We start from the raw sequence: 13,056 nt of genomic DNA, 5'->3' as shown, positions 1-13,056 counted from the left end.
ATGCTTGCAGAGTAGATGTAGTCTGAGCCATCTACAGTACAGTACCCCCACTGCCTCAGAGGGTTGAGCACCACCTACTGATATGGGAATGTGCAATCTGACACTCATGAAAACTCATGGCGATCGGGGGAGGTCCCAGATGACTGGAAAAAGGCTAATGTAGTGCCCATCTTTAAAAAAGGGAAGAAGGAGGATCCGGGGAACTACAGGCCAGTCAGCCTCACCTCAGTCCCTGGAAAAATTATGGAGCAGGTCCTCAAGGAATCAATTATGAAACATTTAGAGGAAAGGAAAGTGATCAGGAACAGTCAGCATGGATTCACGAAGGGGAAGTCGTGCCTGACTAACCTAATTGCCTTCTATGATGAGATAACTGGCTCTGTGGATGAGGGGAAAGCAGTGGATGTGTTATTTCTTGACTTTAGCAAAGCTTTTGATACTGTCTCCCACAGTATTCTTGCCACCAAGTTAAAGAAGTATGGGCTGGATGAATGGACTGTAAGGTGGATAGAAAGCTGGCTAGATCGTCGGGCTCAACGGGTAGTGATCAATGTCTCCATGTCTAGTTGGCAGCCGGTTTCAAGTGGAGTGCCCCAAGGGTCGGTCCTGGGGCCGGTTTTGTTTAATATCTTTATTAATGATCTGGAGGATGGTGTGGACTGCACTCTCAGCAAGTTTGCAGATGACACTAAACTTGGAGGCGTGGTAGATACACTAGAGGGTAGGGATCGGATACAGAGGGACCTAGACAAATTAGAGGATTGGGCAGAAAAAAACCTGATGAGGTTCAACAAGGACAAGTGCAGAGTCCTGCACTTAGGACGGAAGAATCCCATGCACTGCTACAGACTAGGGACCGAATGGCTAGGTAGCAGTTCTGCTGAAAAGGACCTAGGGGTCACAGTGGACGAGAAACTGGATATGAGTCAACAGTGTGCTCTTGTTGCCAAGAAGGCTAACGGCATTTTGGGCTGTATAAGTAGGGGCATTGCCAGCAGATCGAGGAACGTGATCGTTCCCCTTTATTCGACATTGGTGAGGCCTCATCTGGAATACTGTGTCCAGTTTTGGGCCCCACACTACAAGAAGGATGTGGAAAAATTGGAAAGAGTCCAGCGGAGGGCAACAAAAATGATTAGGGGTCTGGAGCATATGACTTATGAGGAGAGGCTGAGAGAACTGGGATTGTTTAGTCTCCAGAAGAGAAGAATGAGGGGGGATTTGATAGCAGCCTTCAACTACCTGAAGGGGGGTTCCAAAGAGGATGGAGCTCGGCTGTTCTCAGTGGTGGCAGATGACAGAACAAGGAGCAATGGTCTCAAGTTGCGGTGGGGGAAGTCCAGGTTGGATATCAGGAAAAACTATTTCACTAGGAGGGTGGTGAAACACTGGAATGCGTTACCTAGGGAGGTGGTGGAGTCTCCTTCCTTGGAGGTTTTTAAGGCCCGGCTTGACAAAGCCCTGGCTGGGATGATTTAGCTGGGAATTGGTCCTGCTTGAGCAGGGGGTTGGACTAGATGACCTCTTGAGGTCCCTTCCAACTCTGATATTCTATGATTCTATGATTCTATGACACCATCTGTGAGGCCACATTTGGGGATAACAAGAAGCATTCTGGGAACTGTAGTTCAGAAATCACCTTGGTAAAAGCTCCATTTTCCTGTCTCCCTCTCCTCTCCTTTTCTCAAAATGCGTATCTCTTCAGCAGGTAGGGGAGGGGAGGTTGAAGAGGAGGATGTTTGACTGTGGATCTCCCATGAGAGGGCAGTAGTGTCCAAGGCCAGAGCTCAAACAGGAGAATGGCAGAATTGCTAAATTGCCTTATTTAGTCTATCTGTCAGTGAGTTTGGCAGGGTGAGCAAGGTTACTGAAGTGTGCGTAAAGGGGAGGTCTTACTGGACAGAAATGAGGGGTATCAGCTGAGTTGGTGTGTGTGTGAGGGACTGGAATTGAGGGTGCTGCAGGTCTGGACTGAGGTGCATCTGCAAATGAGTTGGGAAGGACTGGAATATCAGAAGACTGCTAGACTGGAGTATATTGGCACAGGTGTGTGTGCGGTGTCTTGATAATGATGTTTTATGTGTAGTTTAATATGGCAAACATAGCATTTTGATATATAATCAAATTATGTTTGCATGAAAACTTGGTGAGGCAGATCAGTATATCAGTAATGCATATGCATATAATTTGTGTCTTTTTCAGAAGAGTTTTGTATTGTGTTTATACTTTTAGATAACCGATGAAAATGGTAATTATTTAGAATAATAGTTAATGTTGTTTTGTGATTAAATATGCATTTCTTTGCATCAGATATGAATAATATGTTATATTTATTATGTGGACACTCCACTGTTCATTTCCTTGCTTTTAAGTGCCTAGGATTTATAAATGATGTGATGTTGCTTAGCAACCTTAGTTGGTTTTTTACACAGTTTTTAAGTTTTGGAATTTCCTAGGTTTTGTTTTGTTTTCTTCTCCTGCCATTCGTTTTCATTTTTTTCTTTTGTGTAGGTAAATGAAGATATGTTTGGAAAAAAAAAATCCATGCGATGGGATATATCATCAAATTACTGAATTAGTGGACTGGGCCATGCTGGTCAAGGTAATAACAGCAGGCACTGAAATTATTGTGGAAAGAATATGTTAGTGAAGATTCATGGTCAATAAGCAATTCATCACCCCAGTGTGCCAGTGAAGGTTCTGGAAAACACTTGTCAATGGGAACACACACACACAAGCAATATATCACCTCAGTATCTCTGATTTTGTAAGTGAAAGAATTTGTCAATGAGCGCACAATATGTACAAGAATACATTGCCTCAATATCTTTGCTTTAGTCATTGTTGAAATAATTCCTCATTGGGAGGGGTATCCTAGACTATATTCTCCATCTGTTTTTTTCTTTTTGCTATCAGCCTCAATGATACAGATTCATTTCTAGTTTACATTCAATAGTAATATAATAAATAATTTATTATTTCTGCCCTTGAAAATTGCCTGTTGCACAAACCAATATCAAATGTTTCTATCAGAATGTTGTGGTGTACTGTTATTTCAGTTCCAGACTGAGGCATACAAAGAGATGGTAGACACTTTATAACATTTAAAAAAGGAAGCATTTGTAAATTGCTTAATCTCAAAATATATTCGCTCTGTTTATCTGACATTTTCAGACCAAAATTTAATCTGAAAACTGTGAGCATGAAGAATGTTGGTTTTCTTACTCATAAATGTGTGTATCTGTTTGTGTGAGAGTGTGGATGGAGGGAGTTGTCTCAAAATCAACCTTATCATAGGGCAGCCTTAATGATGGAGAGCTACTGCCTCCTTATAATATCATACTTTTTACTATTTTTATTTATATTTTTTTCTCACACCTTAAGGGTTGGGCAGCAGTGAATCTGATTTCCTGTAGAACAACATGACCAAAGAAGAGGAGGAGCTCTTCTCCTAACCCTCCTATAGCCTTTGGGATATACCCAGGAGAGGTACTGACAAGGCCCCAACTGTTACGGGCTGGGCAACTTCTATGAGATACTGGATACCATCAGGTATAGGAGTTTGTGGTTTGGTGCTGAAGGCCAAAGACTATAAAAAATAAACTATATGATATTGTAATGGGCCACCATTAAGAGTTGTCAAGGTATTGAAAGGGTGGATAGAGGAGATAACTCGTTAAAGGGGTATTAAAGTTATGAGCCAAATGGCCCATCCCCCAGTCAAAGCATGCAGGCTCTATGGTTGTGTGGAGCTACAGGGTTGCCCTAGATATTACAAATACAGCGGCTACGGGTTGGTTGTAGATAGATTTTGAGTAAAGCAGGAGAAGCGGGTTTGTGTGAACCTGAGGAAGCAGAGACAGAGAGGCAGCCTCTCCTGAGCTGGCTGGTGGGATTTTCCAGCAAGGAAACGCCCTGTGTGCTCTATGTTGCTACTGCTCCTCAGGCACACAGGACTTTGTGTATGTTTCTGTAAATAAACAGATTCACCAAGGATTACCATCTCCTTGATTTCCCATCCGAATGGCGCCACCCCACAAGGCCTTGAATTTCAGCCTTCCACTCAGCCCAAGAGCCAACATTATTATTTCAGAAGTTGTCTATGATCTGATCATATAATCATATAATTAAAGACAGCAATGTAAATGGAGATATATGAAGGGGTGCCCAGGAACTCTCACATTTCCTGATTTTTCAGTGCTTCTCTGGGCAAGTTTAGCACCCTCTTAGCATAGGTTATTTTTATGTTTATTTTTTCTAGGTTTTCTAGGAAAAAGGAGAGAAACTAAATATTCCCAAATCTGGAACATATTGACAAAGCTGCTACCCCTGGAAAGTATTTTCACATGCATCAAAGTAAAGTGTGATCCCTGCTTTATTCAATCCACACCTGGCAAAAAAGGCACACACTCAATCTATGTGTACAACACAGGAGACCTTCCCTTGGAATGCTAGAAAATCTTGTGCAGAAAAGTGCTAGAAAAGGATAGCATGTTAAATGTCAGACCCATGACTAGAACACAGAGCTTTTGGTTCTATAACCAGGGCCCGCTCCTCAATACCACCTCTGGCTGAGTCATTCAGCATCTCTGTGGGTTATTTACCCACCTTGAAAAAAATGTAGCTAATAATGCTTTTCACATACCAGTAGATTTCAAAGCTCTTCACAATGATGAGTTAGTGTCACTTTACAGTAAGTCCAACTGAGGCCTTGTCTGCACTAGAGCACTCAGCCATTTGTGCTTCAGTTGGTTGTTTGACACCCACACAAGCCACTTGTGTACATTTGCATCCACCATAGGACTGTCCAACACCAATTCAAGGAGGATGACTGCATCCTTAGCCAGCATCCTTAGCCAGCGAACCTCCTTAGTTTGTGAGCTGAGAGTTCCCGCTTTGTTCCCCATCATGTCCCCTCTAGTCATGCTGCCAATGGGTTCCTCCTCCCAAAACTACACTCCTGAAAAGGCCCTCTCTAGCCCCACAACCCTTCAGCTCCTTGCCATGCCTCCACATAGCAGTCTCCTCTCCTCTGGCCAAAAAATGAACCTTACTTGGAGAAACTACCACTTCTCCATGATAAGCCACACAAAATTGCAACGCCAGGGCTAATCACTTATGCGAATGCATCTTTATAGTTATCTTGTCCCCAATGAATCCCACCCCAATTTGTGTGCTTAACCACCTATTGTGTCTTGTCATAAACACAGATTGTGAGCTTTCTGGGGCATAAACTTTGTTTTTTTTGTTTGTGAAATGGGACTTTGATCCATGATTGCGACCTCTAGGTGCTACCACAATATAAATAATACATTACTTTTTAAAAATACTATGTTAACAGAAAGTTAGGATTTCAAAGTCAAACACTCAGAAGTTAGGATATGCCAGAATTAAGGTTGCATTCAATCCCCTTGTGTGTATACTCTGTAATACAATCTTTAATTACAAAATCACATGCTGTTTTCCACAGGACCCCTGTCTCATTCAGTGCATGGAATGGATGGTGTTCAGGAAATTAATCAGGGGTTTATAGTGAATGAGACAGTTGCCTAGAGGCTCCCTGCCTCATTTGTGGCAGAAGTTGGAAGTAAATGCAACTGAGATCAATGGGAGCTGTGCTCTCTGTACACAGGAAATGGTATAAAATGCTAAGTACTCTGAAAAATCAGGATCTATGTGTTTCAAGTTGGTCACCCAAAATTAGAGTTCAGGCATGAAAATACATCAGTGTACTTTTGGCCTTACTCTCTCTGATCCTGAGTTCTCCATGTGTAAAATGGGGGTAATAGCTCCCTACCTTACAGAGGTGTTGTGAGGATAAGTTCATTATTGTTTGTGAAGCACTCAGATATTATGGTGACGAGCACCATAGAAATGCCCATGACAAAATTAATAATTCTGTATTCAGTGCAGGGTTTGGGCAGTAAATGAGGCCTGGGGCCAGACTTTGAATGATGCAGATAAAAAGAAATATTGACTAGTTACCCATTCAGTGTGCACCATAGATCCTGTGGAAAAAATAGTTTGTGATCATGTAATTAAAGACTGTATCATAATTTATACACACAAGGGGGGCTGAATTAAGGTTACAGGCAAACTTAATTCTAGCATTTCTTAACTGTTGAGCTCTTGGCTTTGCAACCTTAATGTTCTTTTAACATATTTTTTTAAATGTAATAAAATACTAGTAACAGGACTGGAATTCTTATGATGCAGCTCCAGAAATAAAGGCTCCTACATGTGAGCTAAAGCAGCTGTTAGGTGCTGAATATAAGAGCACCCTTAACTTCAAAACTTAAACCAACCAATTGAGGGCACTATATTTTCTTGATCATTTGCACACTTTCTCTTACACATACATGCATGCACACACACACACACACAATACCTTGTCCTGCTTCCAGTGTAGATAAGGACTGAAATCACCAAGTGGCACCAGTGTGAGCAGAATTAAACCTCTATATGTCAAACCACAATTAATTAGCTACTTAATTAATCACAACTTTTGATCTCTAAATGTAGCTGGTGCATGTATTTTCGATTGCACTGAACTCTGTGGATAGTTTGAAGGGGCAGTAAGCTGCCATTTTTGAGCTAGAGGGACACAAAGAAACATTAGACAAAATTCCAATGTTTTTAAATTCAGGGTAATTTTTTAATTACTTGTAATTTAAAAATCTTTTGTTCAGACTTTACAGAAACTTCTTTTTCTTTGCAATCAGAATAAATTTGGCATTGTTTGAGTCCAATGGAATGCTCCAAGCCAAAATGATAGATTATAAAGAGGCTTAAATAAGGCCTATAATAGGTTTATTATGGATGTCACAAATGTGTTTTCACGCCTGTTCACTTTGTGGGTTTATAATTTTGGGTTAGTATCTCACATTTTCTAGGGCATTCAGCTATTTGGCCCTGTTGCCTGTTCGGCATTTTTATTGCATTCTATGTGTGTCTATCTGTCTCTCTTGCTCTTGCTCTTGCTCTCCCTCATTCTCAGGTGGAAAGACTGCGATTGGGTTACACTCTCATCCATTCTTGCAGGGCTCAGGGCCCTCTCTTGGCCTCCACGCTAGACTCTCCCTTTGTGCTGTTGCTTGGTAACTGGGAAAGGGGGATGGGACAGGCTACAGGAGGGAAAGATGGGTTGTGGGGGCAGGGAGTTGTGTGAGCAATTGAAGTGTGTGCAGCTTGTGTAATCCTTCAGGCAGACTCTGCATGCTGATTAGATCCAGACCGGCGAAAGCAAAGGCCAGGCATGGAGCCTTGGCCAGCTTGCACAGACACAGGACTAAGGTATTTGGAAAGAATCCCTACCCAAGGCGCACTATGGATGCTTCAGGGAGTGGTATGAGAGGCTCAATAGGGGACAAACCCCTCCCCTGTCCCCCCAGACAGTACTGATCCCAATACATAGGGCCTTACCAAATTCACAGCCATGAAAAACGTGTCACAGACTGTGAAATCTGGTCTCCCCCTGTAAAATCTGGTCTTTTGTGTATTTGTACCCTATACTATACAGATTTCACAGGCGGAGACCAGCGTTTTTCAAATTGGGGATCCTGACCCAAAAGGGAGTTGCAGGGGAGTCACCAGGTTATTTTAGGGGGCTCGCAGTATTGCCACCCTTACTTCTGCACTGACTTCAGAGCTGGGAGGCCAGAGAGTGGCAGCTGTTGGCTGGGCACCCAGCTCTGAAGGTAGTATCCCACCACCAGCAGCAGCACAGAAGTCAGGGTAGCAATACCATACCATGCCACCCTTGCTTCTGTGCTGCTGCTGAAGGTGGCTCTGCCATCCAGGGCCAGCTTTAAGCCGATTCATCCGATTCCCCTGAATCGGGCCCTGCACCTAAGAGGGCCCTGCTCCGGGGGTCTTCGGTGGCATTTCGGCAGTGGGGGGTCCACTCTGGGGGTCTTCGGTGGCATTTCGGCAGTAGGGGGTCCTTCGGTGCCACTGAACCCCCAGACTGCCGCCGGGTATTGGAATTGGGCCCCGTGGATCATAAAGCCGGCCCTGCTGCCATCAGAGCTGGGCTCCTAGCCAGCAGCCACTGCTCTCCAGCTCTGAAGGTAGGGTGACCAGATGTCCCGATTTTATAGGGACAGTCCCGATATTTGGGGCTTTTTCTTATATAGGCTCCTATTATCCCCCACCTCCATCCCAATTTTTCACACTTGCTATCTGATCACCCTATCTGAAGGTAGCACTGCTGCCAGCAACAGTGCAGAAGGGTAGGAGTACTGCAACCCCCCCTACAATAACCTTGTGACCTCCCTCCCCCCCCACCACAACTCCTTTTTGGTTCAGGACCCCTACAATTACAACACTGTGAAATTTCAGATTTAAATAGCTGAAATCATAGGATTTAAAAAATCATAAATTTCATGAGCATGAAATTGACCAAAATGGACTCTGAATTCAGTAGGGCCCTACCAATACACCAGCATGCTGCTGGATGATGCTATGCTGCAGCGAGTGGTGTCTGGGAATCAGTAGGGGGCACTTTCCTTTGCCTCAGTAAGGACAGAAATGGCTCTCCAGTACCCAGGGGGTGGTATGCCACAAGGAGCGATGTGGGTGATTTAGCATGAGGCATTGTAATGACTCCTGGGCCATGGCCTTGTGCTAGGATGTATGCTGGAATGCAGAGAGTGGCGTTGCTTAAAAAATATATATAAAACTGAAGCCCTAACCTCAGCTCTTGGGGTCCTAAAGATCCCGTCACTTTTCTCAATCATTGGCTTGTTATCCCCATGGTCCTTGCCAAATCTCAATGTAGGAGGTTGTTTCTGCCTCTTTACATTCCCTATGCAGTGTCCATCATATATAAGATTCTCCTTATCTTTTAGTGTTGAATAGCTGCAATCTACTGCCCCAGAAGTGGCTGCACTTCGGTGGCAGCTGCTCTTAGGCTTTCTCTGGTGCTTAAGAAATGGGAGATACATTATTAGTAAGTTTTGAGTAAAACCCTTAGGAACTGCAGTCCCATCTATACCTCTCTGGCTTGCTTCACTCCCCTCTAGGCCAGCCCCCTCTCAGAGATACATGGGGGTCTTTTCTCTCAAGCCCCACTCTGCACCATCTCTTGTCCTGGAGCTACATGGAGGCCTCACTCTCTCTCCTGCTTCAGCACTCCAGTTCCTGAGAGATCCAATCCATTTCTTCCCTCACTTTTCTCTCGGATTCGGTTGCTCCGGAGTCTGTCTTGCCAAAAAAACTCCAGGCTTCTCCCATTCCTTTGTATTGGGGAGTGGGAAGGGAGGAGAAATTGCAGGAAACTGGGGAAAGAAAGGAGAGTGGAGTGAGACAGATTTGGGGAGAGGAGGGAGCCAGGAAAGGAGTGGGACACCATCCATTTCACCTGATTTCAGATGCAGGCTCTCAGGGGAGAGGGTCTGTGGCTCAGAGAGACAAAGATGTTCAGATGATTCCTGATATTATCTCTACCCCGCCCCCCAAACTTTATTTTGAGCCTCTGACTGAGTACCCCTCTCCCTCTAGTACACTGACTGACTGTAGGGACCCACTGTTAGGTCGCTCTCCTCTGTCCCTCCTGGGTGTCTGTTTTGGGGGGAGTTTGGAGAGGGACTCGGGGCGTTCGCAACTCACAGCTAACTCGTCCCGAGCCCGCGTGGCCAGGGCCTTCTGCCGCCCATAGAGCAAGCGCCCCGCCGAGGCTCGCCCCCGCTCCAGCTCCCCCCGAGCTCCCTCTTTCCAGCCTTATCCCTCTCCCCTCTTTCTCTCCTCCCCCACCCACTCCTCTGGCTTTGCCCTCCCTCCCTCCCCGGCGCGGCTCTCACGCGCTTCCCCCGCCCGCTCCCGGCCCCTGCGCTCGCGCCGGGCTCCGAAGAGAAAGATTTTGTCTAGCGGGAGGTGACTGCCGGGGCGGGGGCGGCAGCCGCCGGAGGGTGACAGCGCGGCAGGGGGCGCTTCGGAAATGGGAGGCGGCTAAGGGCGGCCGCCGCCGGAGCGATGGGCGAGCGGCGGGGCGGGCTGGGCGGTGTTTGAAAGCGGGGTTCTGCGCTGCTCCACGGCCCCGCGGCCATCGCTGCTCCAGCGGCCGCCACCTCACCAGCCCGGGGCCACGGAGCAAGGAGGCGGACGAAGGAAAGGGGGCGTATTTAGTGCCCTTCCCCCCACCCCGCGCCTCCAGTCGACCTCCTCCCCGGAGCTTGCGGTGAGTCCCGCGCCTGCCCCCCGCCTGTCATTGTCTCTCTCCCCCCCCACACGCGTGTCGGCCCCTGGCGGGGCGGGGGGGGAGGCAAAGCTGCGGAGGGGTGGGTGGGAGAGGCAGGACCGCTGCTTAACCCCGCCGGTGCCAGCCCAGGCTGTGCCCGCCCGTGGCGCTGTCTGTTTCGGCGGGGATGCAGGGGGTGGGTGGCGCGGGAGGCAGGGTCCTGCAGCCCCGGGAGGGCTGTGGCAGAGCGCGGCGGTCCCTGCCGGGAGGATCCCCGCTGTCTTGCCCAGCCGGGGTTGCGCTCCCTGAGCGCCCCCCCCCAGTAGGGGGGCGATGGACTGGGGGGGGGGGCTGCGCTTGCATCGGGTCTGGGGGTCTGTCTAGTCTCCTCCCACGCCGCGGGGGGCCAGAGCTAGCACGGCGTGACGTCACCCTCCGGGTGCCTTGCTGGAGCAGCCCCGTCCCCGCTGCCAGGGGAAAGTTGGGCTGTGGGGTCCGAGCGGCGCTTGGGGGAGCCGGGGGTTGGGCGCGCAGGGATGCGGGGCAGCTGGGCACGGGAGGGATGTGTACGTGGGTCTGGGTGTCGGCTGCAGCGAGGTGGGGAGAGTTCTGAACGTGCAACCCGACGCCGTGCAAGAACAACGCTGGAAAAGCACCAGGCAAACGTGTTGTATTACTGAGATGTCTCCACCTTCTCCTGCTCCCCTCAGATCATCCCCGGGTCATCTTGGCAAATTCCTTTCCCAGAATAGGCTCTGAGCTGTTGGTTCCTTTCCAGGTGCAGTTTGGGGAGAGGCAGAAATAATTTTTGGTTCTCTTCGGAGTCCTGGTGATTCCCACCTGATCTCTTCAGGGGAATAGGGGCAGGAAGAAGGTTTACTCAATCACCATCTTCCCACTCCATCATGGTGGGGACTCACCACCAGCCCACTACTCTGAAATTCTTCCAAGAAAAACCACTAGGTTGCTGCCAGGGCACCAGAGTGCAGACAACTGGCCTGCAAGTGGGTTGTCATCAGTTTGGCCTTTGTGGTCCATTCCACTTGGCCATGGTCTTCTTGCTTGTTATGTTGGCTATTCAGTTGCTTTTGGTCCTGGAATTGATCACTGTTTCCCATGGTGTCCTCAGTGTTTTATCTGCAGGCCGACCACCGTGTTTGTTTTGTTCTGTGTGCCATTAGTTTGTGGTTCTTTGCATACTATTGAGTTGCATTTGGATTGTCTTTTATGATGGCCATTGAGTTGCTATTGTGTTGGCCAATTTCTTAATGTTATTTATTGTGTTTCTTTTTGTGTTGTGACTGATTTGGTCTATGTGCTGACTGTTGAGTTGCCCATACTATTACTATGAGATTGTTCATTGCTTTACGACTAATAAAGGCTCTTCTGTCCTGCTCTGGTTATGCAACCTTTTACCCTTATCCAGATACTTCTTCACTATCCCTGGAAGACGTACCCATATTTAAACAAGTGGGTGAAGCCATGCTGCAAAATTCTTACCCATTATCACAGTTGGGTTGTGGATGGAGATGGTCAAATTATTAATTGAGATTAATTTATTTGAGGAATTTCACTTTCTTCTCTCCCCATGAATATTCCTTGCTCAAGTAATTATTTTTGTGTTATTCATTTGTGTGAGTAAATGTCAGGTCATTGGTTGTTAGTGACTTGCTTGCTCTGTTCCCTGATTGGATGATCTGATCTTTCTCAGCAGAAGGACCCCTTTTCCATTTGTGATCTCTAGGAAATTGTTTGAATTCTTGACTGAGCTTTTCAGTATGGCTGTGAAGGAACATCCAATGCTAAGGCTGTCACCCAAAGCAATAAAACTCACTCAGACATTTGCAAATTAAATGTCATGATTCCTAATGATAAAACTTGCTGATCCTCTTCTACTGTAGTAATCCCCCTCTCCTCAGATACTGGTAGATGGTTATGTCCTTAACTTAGGGTTTGTCTACATAGAATTACATTGGAAAGTGGCATAGTTATACTGGAATAACTCCCCATATAGACACTTTTATTTCGGATATGATTGTCCACACGTGGAGTTATACCAGCATAACGATAACGGTATAATATGCTGTCCCCAGTATTGAACTGATCACTTTTCCAGCTCTGTCCCGTTGCAAATTTCTGTGTGATTCCTCTTCTTCTATGGTGTCTTTTTGTTGCTCCTGCTCTCCAGGCATCTCCTTTCCATTGAGAATCTGGGTTTCAGATTATTTCCCCTCAATATGTTAGCTGGATTTGTCCAGGCTTTGTTATTTCCTGCCCATGTCTCTAATCTCTCTTGGTCATGTGAACTGCTCTATTGTCCTCTGTGGGTTTTGCAACCCCTTTCAGTTTAGTATCATTAGATCCTCAGCTACAAGGTACCCTAGAAGTGCAAAATATTTTTCATGTATTTATCACTTCATCTTTGCTGCATTTTCTTAAGGAGGAATTTTACCAGTGAAACAGTAATGTATTTTTTGGCTGTTGTAAAGGTAAAACTAAGTACAAAATATCAACCCTTTATAAAATTCTTGAAGGCTAATAGCCTGAGGGGAAAGTCAAATACTCTGCATATGATTAAAATAGAAAGTGCCTATGAAAAAGTGTTCTTAAAAAACTCCTGGGTCATTTTCAGGTTGTCTTCACTGCAGAGTTAACCCAGGAGATCTCCCCCAGATTGGCCTAGCCTGGGTGTGAGCAGCCACATTGCCAAGCCGTATCTTTGTTACTGTGTGCTCACTGGAACTGCATTCACCCATATCTGTTGCTAGGACTTCTGGGGGCACATCCTAGGATTTTTTTGTGCTGCAGTAAGTTGAACTGCTCTATGATTCTTTCCCAGTGAATTGTGGGAGAACTCATCTTCCCTTCTGGATACAGGA

At 46.4% G+C, this 13,056-nt stretch overlaps 1 protein-coding gene across 14 annotated transcripts in view; it reads left to right on the top strand.

Annotated features, from left to right (window-relative positions):
• The first annotated feature begins 1,794 nt into the window (after nucleotides 1–1,794).
• The window catches only part of ATN1 (atrophin 1), a 76,618-nt gene continuing 65,356 nt past the window's right edge, over nucleotides 1,795–13,056 (top strand). For 7 of the 14 annotated variants that reach the window (XM_065585333.1, XM_065585331.1, XM_042855055.2 and 4 more), the window contains exon 1: nucleotides 9,851–10,177. The gene's annotated coding sequence lies outside the window, so the exon portion shown is untranslated. The other 7 variants (XM_065585337.1, XM_005312012.5, XM_008176002.4 and 4 more) reach the window with 7 other exon arrangements.

The sequence above is a fragment of the Chrysemys picta genome, chromosome 1, assembly GCF_011386835.1.
Source record: "Chrysemys picta bellii isolate R12L10 chromosome 1, ASM1138683v2, whole genome shotgun sequence".
NCBI lineage: Eukaryota > Metazoa > Chordata > Testudines > Emydidae > Chrysemys > Chrysemys picta.
The sequence above is the reverse complement of the archived record's forward strand: the minus strand, read 5'-3'. Positions and strand labels throughout refer to the sequence as shown.